Source organism: Diorhabda carinulata, chromosome 3, assembly GCF_026250575.1.
Source record: "Diorhabda carinulata isolate Delta chromosome 3, icDioCari1.1, whole genome shotgun sequence".
NCBI lineage: Eukaryota > Metazoa > Arthropoda > Insecta > Coleoptera > Chrysomelidae > Diorhabda > Diorhabda carinulata.
The window spans coordinates 434,300-458,185 of record NC_079462.1 but is presented as its reverse complement, the minus strand read 5'-3'; the positions used below and the strand labels follow the sequence as shown (position 1 = coordinate 458,185).

The following is a 23,886-nucleotide window of genomic DNA, read 5'->3' as shown; positions in this document are numbered from 1 at the left end:
TTAATTTGGTCAAAACTTGAGAATTTCAAGTCGAATTTGATAGAAAATTGTCTTTTTGAGTTGAGTTTTCTCAAAAATTGTTTTTTCTGATAATTTGTTTGTTAAAAATAACATTAGTGTGTCCAAATTTTCGCTTTTCCAAGTTTAAAGACTTTATGAACTTAATTTGTATAAGAATAGGCTTTTTCAAACTCATTTTCATCAAAAATTGGCTCTTCTTATAGTAAATTTGTTGAAAATTGGTTATTCTGAATTTAATTTGGTCAAAACTTGAGAATTTCAAGTCGAATTTTATAGAAAATTGTCTTTTTGAGTTGAGTTTTCTCAAAAATTGTTTTTTCTGATAATTTGTTTGTCAAAAATAACATTAGTGTGTCCAAAATTTCGCTTTTCCAAGTTTAAAGACTTTATGAACTTAATTTGTATCAGAATAGGCTTTTTCAAACTCATTTTCATCAAAAATTGGCTTTTCTTATAGTAAATTTGTTGAAAATTGGCAGTTTTGAATGTAATTTGGTCAAAACTTGAGAATTTCAATTCGAATTTGATAAGAAATTATCTTTTTGAGTTGAGTTTTCTGAAAAATTGGTTTTTCTGTTAATTTGTTTGTCAAAAATAACATTAGTGTGTCCAAAATTTCACTTTTCCAAGTTTAAAGACTTTATGAACTTAATTTGTATCAGAATAGGCTTTTTCAAATTCATTTTCGTCAAAAATCGGCTTTTCTTATAGTAAATTTGTCGAAAATTGGTTATTCTAAATTTAATTTGGTCAAAACTTGAGAATTTCAAGTCGAATTTTATAGAAAATTGTCTTTTTGACTTAAGCTTTCTCAAAAATTGGTTTTTCTGATAATTTGTGTGTCAAAAATTACACTTGACGTTCGGGAGCGTCTAATTCGCTTGAATACAAATTGAAAGTGAGGTTAGAATCACTTATTTCGACTTTAAATGAAAATGCAATCATCCAAAAAAACAACCAGATATTTTTGAAACAAAAACCACTCGGAAACTTGTAAAAAATAAGTAAAATATCAACAAATAGTTTTATTTTATGAACAAAATAAATTTAGTTGAATCACTCTGTATTATACGTCATTAACACACGTAATAAGTTGAATAAATTTCGTATGAATGATCTTTCTTTATTTCTTTTCCCTATTTTCCGCATTTTAACGATCCAATTTCTTTCAGCTTATTTGAGATTATCATTTTCTATCTGGATATATATGTTGGAGGTTACCCTTAAGCAAAGGGCTAAGAACTTATCTATTCTCGTCTAGTAGGGTGGATGAAAAGGGACCCAATTAAAAGTTTATTAACTCGATTAACATCGCCAAAAATAATATTTACAAAGTGCAAACATGTATGGAATGTAAAATCGAATACGTGCAATTCTAGAATTTGTAACGAGGTTAGTTTATTATTAAAAATTATCTGTTTGTTGAAAAATTGTTTTTTTAAAGTCAAATTCGAGGAAAAATTGTGTTTATGAATTGATTTTACTAAAAAATTGGCTGAATCAAGTTTTAATTTGAAAAAATGGTGTTACTAAGATGAGTTTTCTAAAAAATTGTCTTTTTATTATTTAATTTGGTCGAGATCTGAATTTTTCTATGTTTTTAGCCGAAAAAATCGTTTTTCCTAGTGTATATTTCAAAAAAATGGTAGTTCAAACTTTAATTTGACCGAAAATTTCATTTTTCTTACGTAGTATCGTCAAAAAAAAGTTTAATTTCAAAAAATTGGTGTTTTTGCAAAAATTGGCTATATTAAGTTTGTTATAATCAAAAAATTGTCATTTTTAAGTACATTTTTAAAAAATGTGTTTTTGAGTTAAATTTGTTTTTTAAAATTGGCTGTTTCTAAGTTTTTTGGTCCAAAATTGGTTTTTCGAAGTTGAATATGTTAAAAAAATTGGTTCTTTGAGTTGAATTTTCTAAAAAATTGTCTTTTCACGTATCATATGGTCAAAATTTTGCTTTACTTAATTTAATTTGGTCGAAAAATAGTTTCCACGAAAAAATTATTTTTTCTCAGTGTACTGCCTAAAAAAAGACAGTTCAAAGTTTATTTTGATCAGAAATTTTAAGTTTAATTGTTTTGTATGAAATTTTTCCAAAAATTGGCTATATTAGGTTTGTTATTTTTTAGTAAATTTTGTTGAAAAAAATGTGTTTTAAAGTTAAATTTTACAAAAAAATTGGCTGTTTCTAATAGTTTTGGTTCAAAATTGGTTTTACCAAGTATAACTTGTTGAAAAATAAAAAATCGGTGTAGTCTTCTCAGAAAAAGTAGTTCAAAGTTTAATTTGGACAAAAATCTACTTTTCTAACCTTAGTATCGTCAAAATTTGGTTTTTTTTAGTGTAGTTCTTTAAAATTGGTGTTTTCTATTGAATTTTCCCAAAAATTGGCTATGTTTAGTGTCATTTGATCAAAAATTGGTAATTCCAATAAGAATTGAGTGAAAAATTGGTAATTCCAATAAGAATTGAGTGAAAAATTGTTTTTTTATTTCAATTTTTCGAAAAAATTGGCTGTTCTACGTTTCAATTGAACAAAAATTGGATTTTTCAACTTGAATTTGATGAAAAATTGTGTTTTTGAGTTAATTGTTTCAAAAAATTGTCTTTTCCACGATTCATATTGTCAAAATTAGGTTTTTTCAAGTATTTAACCAAACAAATCGTTTTTTCTCGGTGTAGTCTTCTCAGAAAAAGCAGTTCAAAGTTTAATTTGGACAAAATTTACATTTCGAATCTTAGTATCGTGAAAAATTGGTTTTTCTAAGTTTCGTTTCTTAAAAATTGGTGTTTTGTATTGAATTTTTCCAAAAATTGGCTATGTTAAGTGTGATTTGATAAAAAATTGGTAATTCCAAAAAGAATTGAGTGAAAAATTGTTTTTTTATTTCAATTTTTCGTAAAAATTGGCTGTTCTACGTTTCAATTGAACAAAAATTGGATTTTTCAACTGGAATTTGATGAAAAATTGTGTTTTTGAGTTAATTGTTTCAAAAAATTGTCTTTTCCACGATTCATTTGGTCAAAATTAGGTTTTTTCAAGTGTTGAACCAAACAAATCGTTTTTTCTCGGTGTAGTCTTCTCAGAAAAAGCAGTTCATAGTTTAATTTGGACAAAATTTACATTTCGAATCTTAGTATCGTCAAAATTTGGTTTTTCTAAGTTTCGTTTCTTAAAAATTGGTGTTTTGTATTGAATTTTTCCAAAAATTGGCTATGTTAAGTGTGATTTGATAAAAAATTGGTAATTCCAAAAAGAATTGAGTGAAAAATTGTTTTTTTATTTCAATTTTTCGTAAAAATTGGCTGTTCTACGTTTCAATTGAACAAAAATTGGATTTTTCAACTGGAATTTGATGAAAAATTGTGTTTTTGAGTTAATTGTTTCAAAAAATTGTTTTTCCACGATTCATTTGGTCAAAATTAGGTTTTTTCAAGTGTTTAACCAAACAAATCGTTTTTTCTCGGTGTAGTCTTCTCAGAAAAAGCAGTTCAAAGTTTAATTTGGACAAAATTTACATTTCGAATCTTAGTATCGTCAAAATTTGGTTTTTCTAAGTTTCGTTTCTTAAAAATTGGTGTTTTGTATTGAATTTTTCCAAAAATTGGCTATGTTAAGTGTGATTTGATAAAAAATTGGTAATTCCAAAAAGAATTGAGTGAAAAATTGTTTTTTTATTTCAATTTTTCGTAAAAATTGGCTGTTCTACGTTTCAATTGAACAAAAATTGGATTTTTCAACTGGAATTTGATGAAAAATTGTGTTTTTGAGTTAATTGTTTCAAAAAATTGTCTTTTCCACGATTCATTTGGTCAAAATTAGGTTTTTTCAAGTGTTGAACCAAACAAATCGTTTTTTCTCGGTGTAGTCTTCTCAGAAAAAGCAGTTCATAGTTTAATTTGGACAAAATTTACATTTCGAATCTTAGTATCGTCAAAATTTGGTTTTTCTAAGTTTCGTTTCTTAAAAATTGGTGTTTTGTATTGAATTTTTCCAAAAATTGGCTATGTTAAGTGTGATTTGATAAAAAATTGGTAATTCCAAAAAGAATTGAGTGAAAAATTGTTTTTTTATTTCAATTTTTCGTAAAAATTGGCTGTTCTACGTTTCAATTGAACAAAAATTGGATTTTTCAACTGGAATTTGATGAAAAATTGTGTTTTTGAGTTAATTGTTTCAAAAAATTGTTTTTCCACGATTCATTTGGTCAAAATTAGGTTTTTTCAAGTGTTTAACCAAACAAATCGTTTTTTCTCGGTGTAGTCTTCTCAGAAAAAGCAGTTCAAAGTTTAATTTGGACAAAATTTACATTTCGAATCTTAGTATCGTCAAAATTTGGTTTTTCTAAGTTTCGTTTCTTAAAAATTGGTGTTTTGTATTGAATTTTTCCAAAAATTGGCTATGTTAAGTGTGATTTGATTAAAAATTGGTAATTCCAATAAGAATTGAGTGAAAAATTGGTAATTCCAAATAGAATTGAGTGAAAAATTGTTTTTTTATTCCAATTTTTCGTAAAAATTGGCTGTTCTATGTTTCAATTGAACAAAAATTGGATTTTTCAAGTCGAATTTGATGAAAAATTTTGTTTTTGAGTTAATTATTTCAAAAAATTGGTTTTTCTACGTTTGATTTCATAAAAAATGCCATAATTACTTTTCGATTTCAAAGTTTCCAAAAATTGTCTGTTCTTAGTTTGAATTTAACCAATGGAATCCATTTTAATCATCTGGATATTAAGAGATTCGAAATAATTTATGGTCGTCATTCAATTAATAACGAAATTTATCAGATTTGTTAAAGCTAAATGGATACGTGTCCAGGAATAATTTACGAACAGATACCAATATGTATATCAATTCACGATTAGTTCGGTAAATTCGTCAGGATAATATGATACAGGGTACATTCAAAAGTAAAATCACCTTAATCCAGAAACTTCTCTGTACAGTCTAAGTTTTCGTTTTTTTTCTTTTCATACTCGTTCGATTTAAATACTATGAAATGTCTTAAGGGGATTTAATGATTCGAATTCACATTCCACCCTAGATTAGCGACATATTCACGACTCAAAACCCCGGGAATCTGTGGTAAAAAAAAACATATTTTTTTCGCCGTATTTATTTGTTAATTTTCTTCCCGTATCTCATTTATTATCTGGTTAGGTTTAATCATAAATGAAGTTCACAACAATTTGGAAAGATTAGGAAAAGTTACGGCTGGTAAGTGAAACGTAAAGACAAAATCTAAATTAAGGGAAAAAACGCACGGTCCCCAATTTCGGAGATAATCGAAAAAACGTCATTGTCCCTAGGGCCGTTGCTTGCGACGAGAAAATTGAACTTTTATTCACCTCTCTGGAGATACAAACTTTTTCTGGATACACTGTCTTATATATAAATTTGCAATAATTGTTTTTTTTTATTTTTTTTTCTTCTTAATTTATAGTTTATCATAAAATATTTCGAACCGACGTTTCGTCGATTCAACAAACGCGATATTTTATAGTTTTGAAGTGATTTTATTATCCATTATACTTCGAAGCACTTTTAAAGCCGATTATTAAAAGCACACGTGTTCAATATTCTTGGAAATTAGTTGATTTATACTCTGTCGACAAGAGAATTATTTTTAACTCTAACTCAAACGTGCTAAGACGTTTACTAGTGGTATTTTGTGGAATTTCATGAAAATATCATGTTTTTAAGTTAAGTTTGGACTTTTCCATGTATTATATGGTCAAAATTTGGCGTTTCTTAATTTAATTTGGTCGAAAAATAGGTTTTTCTAAGTTTAGTTTCTTAAAAGTTGGTGTTTTGTATTGAAATTTTACAAAAATTGGCTGTTTTACGTTTTAATATAATGAAAATTGGATTTTTCAAGTCGATTTTGACGAAAAATTGCGTTTTTAAGTTTAAATTTTTCAAAAAATTGTCTTTCCTACGTTTTTCTCAATTTAATTTGGCCTAAAACTGGACTTTTACAGTTATTTTGCCGAACAAATCGTTTTTTTTTTAGTGTAGTTTCTCAGAAGATGTAGTTCAAAGTTTAATTTGGACGAAAATTTACTTTTCCAACCTTAGTATCATGAAAAATTGGTTTTTCTGAGTTTAGTTTCTTAAAAGTTGGTGTTTTGTATTGAAATTTTACAAAAATTGGCTATGTTAAGTGTGATTTGATCGAAAATTCGTAATTCCAAATAAAATTTAGTGAAAAATTGTTTTTCGATTTCAATTTTCCCAAAAATTGGCTATTCTACGTTGCAATTGAACAAAAATTGGATTTTTCAAGTCGAATTTCATGAAAAAATCATGTTTTGAAGTTGAATTTTTTGAAAAAATGGTCTTTTCCATTTATTATATGGTCGAAATTTGGCGTTTCTTAATTTAATTTGGATGAAAAATCGGTTTTTCTAAGTTTAGTTTCTTAAAAATTGGTGTTTTGTATTGAAATTTTCCAAAAATTGGCTGTTCTACGTTTCAATAAAATGAAAATTGGATTTTTCAAGTCGATTCTGACGAAAAATTGCGTTTTTAAGTTTAAATTTTTCAAAAAATTGTCTTTCCTACGTTTTTCTCAATTTAATTTGGCCTAAAACTGGACTTTTACAGTTATTTTGCCGAACAAATCGTTTTTTTTTTAGTGTAGTTTCTCAGAAGATGTAGTTCAAAGTTTAATTTGGACGAAAATTTACTTTTCCAACCTTAGTATCATGAAAAATTGGTTTTTCTGAGTTTAGTTTCTTAAAAGTTGGTGTTTTGTATTGAAATTTTACAAAAATTGGCTATGTTAAGTGTGATTTGATCGAAAATTCGTAATTCCAAATAAAATTTAGTGAAAAATTGTTTTTCGATTTCAATTTTCCCAAAAATTGGCTATTCTACGTTGCAATTGAACAAAAATTGGATTTTTCAAGTCGAATTTCATGAAAAAATCATGTTTTGAAGTTGAATTTTTTGAAAAAATGGTCTTTTCCATTTATTATATGGTCGAAATTTGGCGTTTCTTAATTTAATTTGGATGAAAAATCGGTTTTTCTAAGTTTAGTTTCTTAAAAATTGGTGTTTTGTATTGAAATTTTCCAAAAATTGGCTGTTCTACGTTTCAATAAAATGAAAATTGGATTTTTCAAGTCGATTCTGACGAAAAATTGCGTTTTTAAGTTTAAATTTTTCAAAAAATTGTCTTTCCTACGTTTTTCTCAATTTAATTTGGCCTAAAACTGGACTTTTACAGTTATTTTGCCGAACAAATCGTTTTTTTTTAGTGTAGTTTCTCAGAAGATGTAGTTCAAAGTTTAATTTGGACGAAAATTTTTTTTTTCAACCTTAGTATCATGAAAAATTGGTTTTTCTGAGTTTAGTTTCTTAAAAGTTGGTGTTTTGTATTGAAATTTTACAAAAATTTACCATGTTAAGTGTGATTTGATCGAAAATTCGTAATTCCAAATAAAATTTAGTGAAAAATTGTTTTTCGATTTCAATTTTCCCAAAAATTGGCTATTCTACGTTGCAATTGAACAAAAATTGGATTTTTCAAGTCGAATTTCATGAAAAAATCATGTTTTGAAGTTGAATTTTTTGAAAAAATGTCTTTCCTACGTTTTTCTTAATTTAATTTGGCCGCAACTGGGGTTTTCCAAGTATTTGGCCAAACCAATCGTTTTATCTTAGTGTAGTTTCTCAGAAAACGTAGTTCAAAGTTTAATTTAGACAAAAATTTATTTTTTGGACCTAAGTATGGTCAAAAATTGGTTTTTCTAGGTTTAGTTTCTTAAAAATTTGTGTTTTGTATTGAAATTTTTCAAAAATTGGCTGTTCTACGTTTCAATTAAATAAAAATTGTATTTTTCGAATCAAATTTGATAAAAAATTGAGTTTTTGAGTTAAATTTTTCAAAAAATTGTATTTTTTACGTACCATATGGTGAAAATTTCGAATTTCTTAATTTAATTTTGGTGTAAAACTGGTTTTCCTAGTGTTTGAAACAACAAATCATTTTTTCTCAGTGTAGTTTCTCAAAAGAAGAAGTTTAAAGTTTAATTTGGACAAAAATTTACCTTCGAACATTATTATTATTATGAAAAATTGGTTTTTCTGAGTTTAGTTTGTTAAAAATTGGTGTTTTGTATTGAAATTTTCCAAAAATTGGCTATGTTAAGTGTAATTTGATCGAAAATTGGTAATTCCAAATAGAATTTAGTGAAAAATTGTTTTTTAATTTCAATTTTCTCAAAAATTGGATGTTCTACGTCCCAATTGAACTAAAATTGGATTTTTCAAGTCGAAAAGACGAAAAATTACGTTATGAAGTTAAATTTTCCAAAAAATTGTGTTTTCCACGTATCATATGGTGAAAATTTCGCTTTTCCTAATCTAATTTGGTCTAAAACTAGAGACTTTTTCAAGTATTTAGCCGAACAAATCGGTTTTTCTTAGTGTAAATTCTCATAAAATGCAATTTAAAGTTTAATTTGAACAAAATTCACTTTTCGAACCTTCACAAATCACAAATTATTTTTACTAAGACATTTTCTCGTGAAATTTCCACTAGCAGTAAACATTTTGTACTATTATATTTTTAATAACCCTCGTATATATATATACTGAGTCGCAAACTACACATTCCATCGTATTCTTCTAGTTTATTCTTTTTTTCTAGAAGCTTTCAGTATAATTAAATAACTTTATCGAGTTTAACAAAAATTATGTTTTTTTTTCCACCATTTTATAATGAAATACACGTGGATGTGCACAGGATATAAATGAACGTTTCATATCTACTTGAAATAATATTTCTACTCCTTGTAATTGTTGATATTACCTTTCTCATCGAATTATTTCCTCTCCTATAACAATTGGATACGTTATTTTTGTAAAGTTAAATTCTGAAGAGAAGTCGCTGATGTTTTGGGTCTTAAAGCAACAAGGTGGCTGGACTAATATTTATACAAGACAAATTATTACAAACATTGCAAGTATTTCGTTCATGTTTGGAACAAATTAGACTAAGAAAAATCATCGTTTGTCAGTTTAAATTCGGAAACCTTCGATTAATGTATAAGAACCTCCAAAGTACGTAAGGAACAAAACCTATGAAAGAAGATCTTCGAAAGGTGAACCTAATACACATTCCGAATCTTCTAAGAGAAGCAGTAAGATAAACAATTGATCCTTCTGGGTCCTTGACTCTAGAAATCGCTAACTAAATATCCTTAATTATTAATTTCGTTTTCTTTTTCCAGTTATTTAGTTTAAGGTCTTAAAAACGCAAATTTTTATTAAATTTGACTTGAAAAATCCAATTTTTATTTAATTGGAACGTAGAACAGCCAATTTTTGGAAAATTTCAATACAAAACACCAATTTTTAAGAAACTAAACTCAGAAAAACCAAATTTTGACGATACTAAGGTTCGAAATGTAAATTTTCGTCCAAATTAAACTTTGAACTACATCTTCTGAGAAACTACACTAAAAAAAACCTTTTGTTCGGTAAAATAATTGGAAAAGTTCAGTTCTAGACCAAATTAACTTAGGAAAAGCTAAATTTTCACCATATGATACGTAGAAAACACAATTTTTTGAAAAATTTAACTTAAAAACGCAATTTTTTATCAAATTCGACTTGAAAAATCCAATTTTTATTTAATTGAACCGTAGAACAGCCAATTTTTGGAAAAATTCAATAGAAAACACCAATTTTTAAGAAACTAAACTCAGAAAAACCAATTTTTCACGATACTAAGGTTCGAAAAGTAAATTTTTGTCCAAATTAAACTTTAAACTTCTTCTTCTGAGAAACTACACTGAGAAAAAATGATTTGTTCGGCTAAATACTTGGAAAAGTCTAATTTTAGACCAAATTAAATTAGGAAAAGCGAAATTTTGACCATATGATACGTGGAAAACACAATTTTTTGAAAAATTCAACTTAAAAACGCAATTTTTTATCAAATTTGACTTGAAAAATCCAATTTTTATTTAATTGAAACGTAGAACAGCCAATTTTTGGAAAAATTTCAATACAAAACACCAGTTTTTAAGAAACTAAACCTAGAAAAACCAATTTTTCACGATACTAAGGTTCGAAAAGTAAATTTTCTTTCAAATAAAACTTTAAACTAATTCTTTTGAGAAACTACACTGAGAAAAAATGATTTGTTATGTCAAACACTAAGAAAAATCCGTTTTAGACCAAATTAAATTGGAAAAAGCGAAATTTTCACCATATGATACGTGGAAAACACAATTTTTTGAAAAATTCAACTTAAAAACGCAATTTTTTATCAAATTTGACTTGAAAAATCCAATTTTTATTTAATTGAAACGTAGAACAGCCAATTTTTGGAAAAATTCAATAGAAAACACCAATTTTTAAGAAACTAAACCTAGAAAAACCAATTTTTCACGATACTAAGGTTCGAAAAGTAAATTTTCTTTCAAATAAAACTTTAAACTAATTCTTTTGAGAAACTACACTGAGAAAAAATGATTTGTTATGTCAAACACTAAGAAAAATCCGTTTTAGACCAAATTAAATTGGAAAAAGCGAAATTTTCACCATATGATACGTGGAAAACACAATTTTTTGAAAAATTCAACTTAAAAACGCAATTTTTTATCAAATTCGACTTGAAAAATCCAATTTTTATTTAATTGAAACGTAGAACAGCCAATTTTTGGAAAAATTCAATAGAAAACACCAATTTTTAAGAAACTAAACTCAGAAAAACCAATTTTTCACGATACTAAGGTCGAAAAGTAAATTTTTGTCCAAATTTAAAGTTTAAACTAATTCTTTTGAGAAACTATACTGAGTTAAAATGATTTGTTCGGCTAAATACTTGGAAAAGTCCAATTTTAGACCAAATTAAATTAGAAAAAGCGAAATTTTGACCATATGATACGTGGAAAACACAATTTTTTGAAAAATTCAACTCAAAAACGCAATTTGTTATCAAATTCAATATCCTTAACTATTACTTTCGTTTTCTTTTTCCAGTTATTTAATTTAAGGCCTTTCTTCTTCGAATCTTCATCTTAACTTTCTATTTTTATCATCTAGTTTTTTAAGTAAAATCCATTTTTATTTGTATCTTTTTCGATTTGTCGTTTTGGATGATTAAAACAGACCGTTGTGTTTCGTATTAACTTTAAATCTCTTGTGGTTAGATTCATTATAGTTAAAATGAATGTTTACTCTAAACACGAAGAATTAATAATCTGAAGTAATTTATTTCAATGCACCAGTCATTTTTTAATGATGTTTAATAACGCCCTAGGGATAATTTTTCAGTAAGCTCTCTATAAAATTGATGAAACCAATTAGTTTATTAATTTGAGTATTCGAAATGAAGCGATGGGAAAAAAATCGAAATATAAACTATCTTGGTTTATACACTGTGTCTCAAGATGGAAAACGTTCGGAGGAATGTAAAGCTTGGTCTTTTCCATTAAAATATCATCAAAATTGGACACGACGAAACAACATTTTCACGTATTTCAATAGAAATCTTCAATATCTCGAGTAAATAACCTTTTTTGGGTTCAATGGACTCATGGTACGTGTCCCAAAGCAGATTTTCGTGTTACAAAAAACAAGGAAAAACAATAGTTTTTAAAAAACCATCATTTACTAGATTGAATTAATTTTAACAAATTTTATATCAAATCAAATTGAAAAATTTGTTTATTAATCAAAAAATTTTCGAAAAAAGTATTTTTGGGAAAAATTGATTGAGTAGAGGTAATTTTAGAGCGAAATAAACTCGGAAAAACAAATTATAGGTTGAATTAGGTATAATTTTGTGATAAACTAAACTGAAAATATATTTTTTCATTATGAAACTTGGAAAATCCTAACTAGACGTAGATAAGACAAGTAGAAATCAGTAAAATCATTCATTTTTGAAGGTATTCGATTTGAAAACACCCATTTTTGTGAAAATTCAATCAAAAACATCAATTTTCATAAAATTAAACTTGGAAAAACCAATTTTTGACCATACTAAAATTCGAAAAGTAAATTTTTGATCCAGTTGAACCTTGAACTGCATTTTCTAAGAAACTACACTAAGAAAAAACGATTAGTTCTGGTAAATACTTGGAAAAACACTGCCTTCGACCTAATTAAATTAGGAAAAGCGAGATTTTGACCATATGATACGTAGAAAACACAATATTTTCAAAAATTTAACTAAAAAACGTAATTTTTCATCAGATTCGGCTTGAAAAATCCAATTTTAGTTCAATTGGAACGTAGAACATCCAATTTTTGAGAAAATTGAAATCAAAAAACAATTTTTCACTAAATTCTATTTGAAATTACCAATTTTCGATCAAATTACATTTAACATAGTCAATTTTTAGAAAATTTCAATACAAAACACCAATTACTAAGAAACTACACTAAAAAAAAAGATTTGTTCGGCAAAATAATTGGAAAAGTCCAGTTTTAGACCAAATTAAATTAAGAAAAACGTAGGAAAGACAATTTTTTGAAAAATGTAATCTTAAAAACGCAATTTTTCGTCAAATTCAAATTAAAAAATCCAATTTTAGTTCAATTGGAACGTAGAACAGCCAATTGAAATCAAAAAATAATTTTTCACTCAATTCTATTTGGAATTACTCTTAACATAGTCAATTTTTGGAAAATTTCAATACAAAATACCAATTTTTAAGAAACTAAACTCAGAAAAACCAATTTTTCACGATACTAAGGTTGGAAAAGTAAATTTTCGTCCAAATTAAACTTTGAACTACATCTGCTGAGAAACTACACTAAAAAAACGATTTGTTCGGCAAAATAATTGGAAAAGTCCAGTTTTAGACCAAATTAAATTAGGAAAAGCGAAATCTTCACCGTATGATACGTGGAAAACACAATTTTTTGAAAAATTTAACTTAAAAACGCAATTTTTCGTCAAAATCGACTTGAAAAATCCAATTTTTATTTAATTGAAACGTAAAACAGCCAATTTTTGTAAAATTTCAATACAAAACACCAATTTTTAAGAAACTAAACTTAGAAAAACCGATTTTTCATCCAAATTAAATTAAGAAACGCCAAATTTCGACCATATAATAAATGGAAAAGACCATTTTTTCAAAAAATTCAACTTCAAAACATGATTTTTTCATGAAATTCGACTTGAAAAATCCAATTTTTGTTCAATTGCAACGTAGAATAGCCAATTTTTGGGAAAATTGAAATCGAAAAACAATTTTTCACTAAATTTTATTTGGAATTACGAATTTTCGATCAAATCACACTTAACATGGTAAATTTTTGTAAAATTTCAATACAAAACACCAATTTTCAAGAAACTAAACTCAGAAAAACCAATTTTCTATAAGACTAAGGTTTGAAAAGTAAATTTTCGGTCAAATAAAACTTTAAACTACTCCTTCTAAGAAACTACACTGAGAAAAACGATTTATTCGGCTAAATACTTGAAAAAACTTAGTTTTAGACCAAATTAAATTAGAAAAAGCAAAATTTATCACACAGAAAAGACAATTTTTTAGAAAATTCAACTCAACACGCATTTTTTCCTCGTAATACCCTTTTTCGAATAATTTGAAAGAACAATTTTTGATAAAACTAAGTTCGTAAAAGCAAATTCCGATCGGAACATCAATTTTTCAGAAAACTAAACTGAAAAAAAAAACTTTTTTATCAAACAAGACTTCTTGTACCCAATTATCCTTTTTGCAAATCGATATCCTTCTAGTATACCTCAACTATTTCACTCTTCGAGCTTTTATATACTCTGTTATTGAGTATTTATAAGAATCCTTATTTTTCGTTGGCTCTTCTTCTTCAAAATCCATCATTTTCCTCGACAACTTCCTTCCCCATATAACCAGTTTTTTTTAGCTGCTCTAAAAACTATTTAAACACAGATATTTCACAAGATCTGGCAACGGTTTTTTCAAATTAGTTATTACTGTCAAATATTATCTTATATCGATGTACTTTCCACTCAAAAATCACAATAATTCTTTGTACATTTGATAATGTTATAAAAACATAATAAATTTTTGATTAAAGAGTCCTAAATCTGCATTTTCAGCTCGTACGGATTGAGAACATAAAACTTCCATTCATCTAAAAGACATGATTGTTTGTCGTTTGTCTTTAAGCGTATTTTTATTAAAAATATAATATCGTTGATGTTTTCTCTCAGAATATATAAAAGAGATAATCAAATATTTCATGGGACTCTACTTTTCGATAAAATATCCGTATACCAGGTTTCTTTTAAGATATACGGCAACACTGATGACTTGTATATGTCAAATCTGTCATTACTATCACGAAATTTGACATTTTAACGGCGAACTCAATCAGAACACGCGATGATCTATGACATTTGACGTATCTGTCAATGTCAACCTCGACGAACAAATCAAATCGCTACACATACACAGATCTCGTAAGATGGCACAAAATGGCGGTTTAGTGTTGCACGACATAGTTCAAACGAAGATAAAGTTATTGAAGAAGGTTTAAATAAATCGAAAATCAACTTGGATTATTAGGAATCAAAAAAACAAACCATTTTGAGTAGATGTTTCGAAAAGAAAAGTAGACAACAATAAAAAACAAACGTATAAATGTTTATAGAGGGATTCCGTGTTGATGTTATGGGTTTTGACATAAAAACGATTTATCTCTATAACCAGATCATATTTTTATATAAATACTCTAATATTATAAAACCGAAAGAAATATTTGGTAACAAATAATTCGAATTGTAAAAATATTTCGGTAGATACGTAACGTCACGTGGAAAATTTATTCCGTTGCGCGTATTATTGAAATTAGGTGACAATCGACTTTTTATTTTTAATTATTCATCGTTTATTTCGATTAGATATGAGCCGCGGAGCGGTTCTAAAAGTTATAAGGAAACTGGATCCTTTTTTAAACAGGTAGAGGACGTTTCATAACCTAGTGCTTACGGATATGAATTTACCTTTATAACTAAGTTTAAATCGTTTTTTTTTTCACAATTGATCTATTTCTATCCAATAGAATATTTGGTTACTGTATTTATATGATATAGGAGTCGAATATCCTTCAAAAATTCAATTTCAATGTCGAATAACTTGACACGAGAATCCCTCTTAACCTTTTATAAGAATTGTGTGTGAAAAAACCCAATTTTCTATCGGAAAAATGAAATATATTCAATAGCAAATAATTTTTATTGCGAAATTTCTTTTTTGAGTCGATGATTTTTTGATACCGGTTGTTAAATGTTGTAAATTCTCGTGATTTTACATTAAACGACAACTTTTTTAAGACATACTGTATATTTTACGTATTGAAATCATCGCTTTCATATGGTAATGAAATCTAAACGATTTCGCTTTATCTTGGTGAAGCAACAAAAGCTTTGTTTGTTATTTCACTGTAATCGTTCCGATTAGTATTATTCTACGAGGGTTGTAAGACAATTTTCAAAATAAACAAGATACGTTATCCTGGTGAAAAACGATTATTTTTGGTATTCCTGTCTTTAGTTTATCGAAAATTATGAGATTAGTTAATTCCGTTTAACGATTCAATTACAATTGACAAATAAACAGAATCGTTGAAGTTCAAATCATTGTTTACAGAGCTTTTGGGCATAATTGAAATTGAACAACGAATTTCGTTATTTACTAAAAGTATTTGTTGTAAAATGGATACTGAACTAGCATTAATAACAGATAAAGTATAATTACTTTAATTTTCATAATGTCAATTTCGAAATTTTTACTTATACGAGGTCTGTTTGTGTGTCTGAACGTTTTCTCGTTAAATTGAAAAAAACTTCGACTGAGCGTCAAAAATTGTAGATTTGGGGATAATCGAAAAAAGTTTGTCACAAAAAATCTGATTCCTGCTATGAAAAATGAGCCGATTTGAATCGATGGAAGCGGTAAAGCAAAAAAATGCAGAGCTCCTAAAGACCTTCACCAAATAAGACTTCCAGCACCTTTTAAATCGATGGAAAAAACGTATGGGGTGGTGGGTATCGAGGGTAGGGAAGTATATTGAAGGGGAGCATTTGAATATAGAATAATTTTTGTAATAAAACCTTTTTTCGTAACCAGTTTCGTTATTTAATAACCGGACCTCGTATATTTCTTTTCTAATAACTAGGGAATAATTTATTGGCGAAATTAATAATTAAGATTAAAATTTAATGGTGATTCTTCAATTTTTTCAATTCCCCACAATTATTATTCCAAAAAACATCCTAAAAATCCTTATTTTTGACATTATTTGTCAAAAATTCTATCCGCCAATTTTTCTTTCACTTTTTCACGATAATTCTCAAAAAAAGAGGTTCAAAAACTGAAAATTATTTTCCCAAAAGGACGAAACTGAAGTTTTTTGAATTTTCTACCATTATTATTCCAAAAAACATCCTAAAAATCCTTATTTTTGACATTATTTGTCAAAAATTCTATCCGCCAATTTCTCTTTTACTTTTTCACGATAATTTTTAAAAAAAGTGGTTCTAGAAATAAAAATTATTTTCCCAAAAGGGCGATTCTTCAATTTTATTAATTTTTCACCATTATTATTCCAAAAAACATCCTAAAAATCCTTATTTTTCACATTATTTGTCAAAAATTCTATCCATCAATTTTTCTTTTACTTTTTCACGATAATTCTCAAAAAAAGTTGTTCTAAATCTGAATATTATTTTCCTAAAAGGGCGATTCTTCAATTTTATTAATTTTCCACCATTATTATTTCAAAAAACATCCTAAAAATCCTTATTTTTGACATTATTTGTCAAAAATCCTATCCATCAATTTTTCTTTTACTTTTTCACGATAATTCTTAAAAAAAGTTGTTCTAAATCTGAATATTATTTTCCTAAAAGGGCGATTCTTCAATTTTATTAATTTTTCACCATTATTATTCCAAAAAACATCCTAAAAATCCTTATTTTTGACATTATTTGTCAAAAATCCTATCCATCAATTTTTCTTTTACTTTTTCACGATAATTCTTAAAAAAAGTTGTTCTAAATCTGAATATTATTTTCCTAAAAGGGCGATTCTTCAATTTTATTAATTTTCCACCATTATTATTTCAAAAAACATCCTAAAAATCCTTATTTTTGACATTATTTGTCAAAAATTCTATCCATCAATTTTTCTTTTACTTTTTCACGATAATTCTTAAAAAAAGTTGTTCTAAATCTGAATATTATTTTCCTAAAAGGGCGATTCTTCAATTTTATTAATTTTCCACCATTATTATTTCAAAAAACATCCTAAAAATCCTTATTTTTGACATTATTTGTCAAAAATCCTATCCATCAATTTTTCTTTTACTTTTTCACGATAATTCTCAAAAAAAGAGGTTCAAAAACTGAAAATTATTTTCCCAAAAGGACAAAACTGAAGTTTTTTGAATTTTCTACCATCATTATTTCAAAAAACATCCTAAAAATCCTTATTTTTGACATTATTTGTCAAAAATCCTATCCATCAATTTTTCTTTTACTTTTTCACGATAATTCTTAAAAAAAGTTGTTCTAAATCTGAATATTATTTTCCTAAAAGGGCGATTCTTCAATTTTATTAATTTTTCACCATTATTATTCCAAAAAACATCCTAAAAATCCTTATTTTTGACATTATTTGTCAAAAATCCTATCCATCAATTTTTCTTTTACTTTTTCACGATAATTCTTAAAAAAAGTTGTTCTAAATCTGAATATTATTTTCCTAAAAGGGCGATTCTTCAATTTTATTAATTTTCCACCATTATTATTTCAAAAAACATCCTAAAAATCCTTATTTTTGACATTATTTGTCAAAAATTCTATCCATCAATTTTTCTTTTACTTTTTCACGATAATTCTTAAAAAAAGTTGTTCTAAATCTGAATATTATTTTCCTAAAAGGGCGATTCTTCAATTTTATTAATTTTTCACCATTATTATTCCAAAAAACATCCTAAAAATCCTTATTTTTGACATTATTTGTCAAAAATCCTATCCATCAATTTTTCTTTTACTTTTTCACGATAATTCTCAAAAAAAGAGGTTCAAAAACTGAAAATTATTTTCCCAAAAGGACGAAACTGAAGTTTTTTGAATTTTCTACCATCATTATTTCAAAAAACATCCTAAAAATCCTTATTTTTGACATTATTTGTCAAAAATCCTATCCATCAATTTTTCTTTTACTTTTTCACGATAATTCTTAAAAAAAGTTGTTCTAAATCTGAATATTATTTTCCTAAAAGGGCGATTCTTCAATTTTATTAATTTTTCACCATTATTATTCCAAAAAACATCCTAAAAATCCTTATTTTTGACATTATTTGTCAAAAATCCTATCCATCAATTTTTCTTTTACTTTTTCACGATAATTCTTAAAAAAAGTTGTTCTAAATCTGAATATTATTTTCCTAAAAGGGCGATTCTTCAATTTTATTAATTTTCCACCATTATTATTTCAAAAAACATCCTAAAAATCCTTATTTTTGACATTATTTGTCAAAAATTCTATCCATCAATTTTTCTTTTACTTTTTCACGATAATTCTTAAAAAAAGTTGTTCTAAATCTGAATATTATTTTCCTAAAAGGGCGATTCTTCAATTTTATTAATTTTTCACCATTATTATTCCAAAAAACATCCTAAAAATCCTTATTTTTGACATTATTTGTCAAAAATCCTATCCATCAATTTTTCTTTTACTTTTTCACGATAATTCTTAAAAAAAGTTGTTCTAAATCTGAATATTATTTTCCTAAAAGGGCGATTCTTCAATTTTATTAATTTTCCACCATTATTATTTCAAAAAACATCCTAAAAATCCTTTTTTTTGACATTATTTGTCAAAAATCCTATCCATCAATTTTTCTTTTACTTTTTCACGATAATTCTTAAAAAAAGTTGTTCTAAATCTGAATATTATTTTCCTAAAAGGGCGATTCTTCAATTTTATTAATTTTTCACCATTATTATTCCAAAAAACATCCTAAAAATCCTTATTTTTGACATTATTTGTCAAAAATCCTATCCATCAATTTTTCTTTTACTTTTTCACGATAATTCTTAAAAAAAGTTGTTCTAAATCTGAATATTATTTTCCTAAAAGGGCGATTCTTCAATTTTATTAATTTTCCACCATTATTATTTCAAAAAACATCCTAAAAATCCTTATTTTTGACATTATTTGTCAAAAATTCTATCCATCAATTTTTCTTTTACTTTTTCACGATAATTCTTAAAAAAAGTTGTTCTAAATCTGAATATTATTTTCCTAAAAGGGCGATTCTTCAATTTTATTAATTTTTCACCATTATTATTTCAAAAAACATCCTAAAAATCCTTATTTTTGACATTATTTGTCAAAAATCCTATCCATCAATTTTTCTTTTACTTTTTCACGATAATTCTCAAAAAAAGAGGTTCAAAAACTGAAAATTATTTTCCCAAAAGGACGAAACTGAAGTTTTTTGAATTTTCTACCATCATTATTTCAAAAAACATCCTAAAAATCCTTATTTTTGACATTATTTGTCAAAAATCCTATCCATCAATTTTTCTTTTACTTTTTCACGATAATTCTTAAAAAAAGTTGTTCTAAATCTGAATATTATTTTCCTAAAAGGGCGATTCTTCAATTTTATTAATTTTTCACCATTATTATTCCAAAAAACATCCTAAAAATCCTTATTTTTGACATTATTTGTCAAAAATCCTATCCATCAATTTTTCTTTTACTTTTTCACGATAATTCTTAAAAAAAGTTGTTCTAAATCTGAATATTATTTTCCTAAAAGGGCGATTCTTCAATTTTATTAATTTTCCACCATTATTATTTCAAAAAACATCCTAAAAATCCTTATTTTTGACATTATTTGTCAAAAATTCTATCCATCAATTTTTCTTTTACTTTTTCACGATAATTCTTAAAAAAAGTTGTTCTAAATCTGAATATTATTTTCCTAAAAGGGCGATTCTTCAATTTTATTAATTTTCCACCATTATTATTTCAAAAAACATCCTAAAAATCCTTATTTTTGACATTATTTGTCAAAAATTCTATCCACCAATTTCTCTTTTACTTTTTCACGATAATTTTTAAAAAAAGTGGTTCTAGAAATAAAAATTATTTTCCCAAAAGGGCGATTCTTCAATTTTATTAATTTTCCACCATTATTATTTCAAAAAACATCCTAAAAATCCTTATTTTTGACATTATTTGTCAAAAATTCTATCCATCAATTTTTCTTTTACTTTTTCACGATAATTCTTAAAAAAAGTTGTTCTAAATCTGAATATTATTTTCCTAAAAGGGCGATTCTTCAATTTTATTAATTTTCCACCATTATTATTTCAAAAAACATCCTAAAAATCCTTATTTTTGACATTATTTGTCAAAAATCCTATCCATCAATTTTTCTTTTACTTTTTCACGATAATTCTCAAAAAAAGAGGTTCAAAAACTGAAAATTATTTTCCCAAAAGGACGAAACTGAAGTTTTTTGAATTTTCTACCATCATTATTTCAAAAAACATCCTAAAAATCCTTATTTTTGACATTATTTGTCAAAAATTCTATCCACCAATTTCTCTTTTACTTTTTCACGATAATTTTTAAAAAAAGTGGTTCTAGAAATAAAAATTATTTTCCCAAAAGGGCGATTCTTCAATTTTATTAATTTTCCACCATTATTATTCCAAAAAACATCCTAAAAATCCTTATTTTTCACATTATTTGTCAAAAATTCTATCCATCAATTTTTCTTTTACTTTTTCACGATAATTTTCAAAAAAAGTGGTTCTAGAAGTAAAAATTATTTCCCCAAAAGGGCGATTCTTCAATTTTATTAATTTTCCACTATTATTATTACAAAAAACATCCTAAAAATCATTATTTTTCACATTATTTGTCAAAAATTCTATCCACCAATTTTTCTTTTACTTTTTTAGAATAATTCTCAAAAAAAGTGGTTCTAGAAGTAAAAATTAATATCCCAAAGGGGCGAAAGTGGAGTTTTTCCAATTTTCCACCATTATTATTTCGAAAAACATCCTAAAAATACTTATTTTCGAAATTATTTGTCAAAAATTATAATCATCAACTTTTCTTTTACTTTTTTAGGATAATTCTTAAAAAAAGTTGTTCTAAAACTAAAAATTATTTTCCTAAAAGGGCGATTCTTCAATTTTATTAATTTCCTACCATTATTATTCCAAAAAACATCCTAAAAATCCTTATTTTTCACATTATTTGTCAAAAATTCTATCCATCAATTTTTCTTTCACTTTTTCACGATAATTTTCAAAAAAAGTGGTTCTAGAACTAAAAATTATTTCCCCAAAAGTGCGATTCCTCAATTTTTATAATTTACCACCTTTATTAATTCGAAAAACATCCCAAAAACACAATAAATTCGTAAATTAAACATAAATAATACGATTATTTTTCGAAATTATACAAAAATACGTAAAATTCCTTTCCAAGATTTTTATTATATTCAAAAAAAAGTTTAGAACAACATGCAAAGAACAAAACACTCACCCTGCGTAATTCGCGCAGTATATCGTATTCTCTATCACCTTTTAGCCGGTTTAGGAGATTTAGAGGGATGCGAGGTTAACACTGAGGGTTTCGGAATGAGCCTTTAGGTCTTTATAGAAGCGCCACGACAAGCTAGGACCGCCTTCCGACCAATCATCGGACACTTCTATATTACGTAGAGATACAATAAATAAAATTTCGAACTATCCTAAACGCATTTACACCTGCTGAAAATACCGATACACTTTTTATGAAAAACGTTTCCATCAGGAAAAATATATAGACGTACTTTCTCAATAAATTATATAATATCCCACTATTTTATTTAGTCAGATACATATTCGATTCAATGAAAATCTCGATTATAAATAATAAATTTTATATAATACAACGAGAAAAAAACTATGAAATAAATACAATTATTAGAATGGTACCGAATATTTTGTATTAGGCAACTCTTTTTACACAAGTGATTTCCGTTTAAAACTCGTTATAACAAACTTTAAAAACACATTATCCATATTATTATCCATTAGTATCCACTATCAATCAATATAATTGTATTATGGGTAATTTTTTTTCTAATTTTCTAAATAAATCGTATTTTATTTAATAGAATTACTTAGTAATCGCATTTGCACCAACATAGGCAACCATCTATACGATTTTCAAGGTTATTTCGTTTAATTAATATAGATCGTACTATCTAAATCCAATTTATTAGAAATATTAATCAAAAATTAATCGTTTCTAATATATTTTTGATATTTTATTTGTTAATCTCTGCACATGTGAAGGCGTAGCTATGTAAACACCACCAAAACGAGAATCAATTAATAATAAATATTAGCAGAGGATTATCGATTAAGGTCTCGCTTATTGCACATTCGTAATATCAAATTATATTCCCCCAGTTATAGATTTATGTCTTCTACAGGGTTATACACATTCCTATAACAAATATAGTTTAAATATTCAACGAGATTTTTAATATTTTAATTTTGAATTTTGCCGCGATTTATATCGATAAAGTAGAAATCGTTCAACGCGACTGGGTAATTGAATTTATCAATTAAAGTATATAAAAATGATTTTAATCGTTTTTTTGTTTTGTTAGTTAGTAATAATTTTGTATATATAATAAAAAAAATGTTTAAACATTAGTTTTTAATAGATCTGTCAATTGATATTTTATTACTCAGAAATATTAAAAGCTATCATCCCGTATAAATAGAAAGTAATCTAGGAAGATGTGTTATTAAATTTGTACGAGAGCACATAAAAATTATGGTATAAAATTTTGCGTATTGAGATATGTACAAGGGCGTATCAAATATTGATTTTTGAGGGTTATAAACTATAATTTGTAGATTTCGTAAGGAAAAAATCATTCCAATAATAAGTATTAATAATAAATAGAAAAAGAAAAACTACATCAAATATTTATAGTATCAATATTTTCATTATCCTTTCAATAAAAGCCTTTAATGAATAATTTTTCACCTAACAAAAGAAGTTCGTATTTCACTACTTCGGGAAACATCCGCTAGGAGAACTACGTTGCTATTTAGAATAAAAACTACACCCTCTAGCGGATGTTCTTCGAAGCACAGTAGTTGATATTGATATATCTCCGTAGTACTAAAGTATATTAACTATTAAAAAAAGTAAGTTTCCAGTAGTATTTTTCATACTTTTTCATATTTTTTTCAGATTTATGATATTTATCTATAAAACAAACGTCTCAGCAAAAGTCTCGTAGTTAAAAACTTACTATTGAATTTTTTTAGTGGTCTTTATTATAAAATAACAAACTACAAATTAATTTGACGTTTTTAGAGGATCTCTTAATATAATTATAACAAGAAAACTCGTTTTGGTATCGATAATGTTGATTTTCTTCGAAATTTAATTAACTTCACTACGAGTGTAGTGGATAAATCAACAATGTTACCCAATTTTTCGAAAAATATACCTAATTTTCTTGTTAATACGTTACGTTCATAAAAAAGTGTTTTTCTTATGAAAAATTCTTAATTTTCTGTGTCCAATAATTCCAATTATTTATTTAATGACTGCTAGCCATCACTACTTAGTTTACAGTTTCCTGATATAGCATTAATTAATTAATAATTAATTAAGTTGATAGTCCGAAGCACAGATGGCGCCTCAAATACAAAATTGATATTATCTTTAAAAGATAATAATAACAATTTTATGTTAATCTAAAACATTCTTGTTAATTTGTTTTAAATAACTTCAAATATAATTATTATTTTCTTAATAAGCATACAGCTTCTAT

The 23,886-nt window shown here is 26.1% G+C and overlaps 1 protein-coding gene across 2 annotated transcripts in view; it reads right to left on the bottom strand.

The window, feature by feature from the left end:
* The window catches only part of LOC130891897 (diuretic hormone class 2), a 51,555-nt gene extending 29,884 nt beyond the window's left edge, over positions 1–21,671 (bottom strand). For both annotated transcript variants that reach the window (XM_057796980.1, XM_057796979.1), the window contains exon 1: positions 21,585–21,671. The gene's annotated coding sequence lies outside the window, so the exon portion shown is untranslated. The remainder of the gene's footprint in view (positions 1–21,584) is intronic.
* Positions 21,672–23,886: the final 2,215 nt, after the last annotated feature.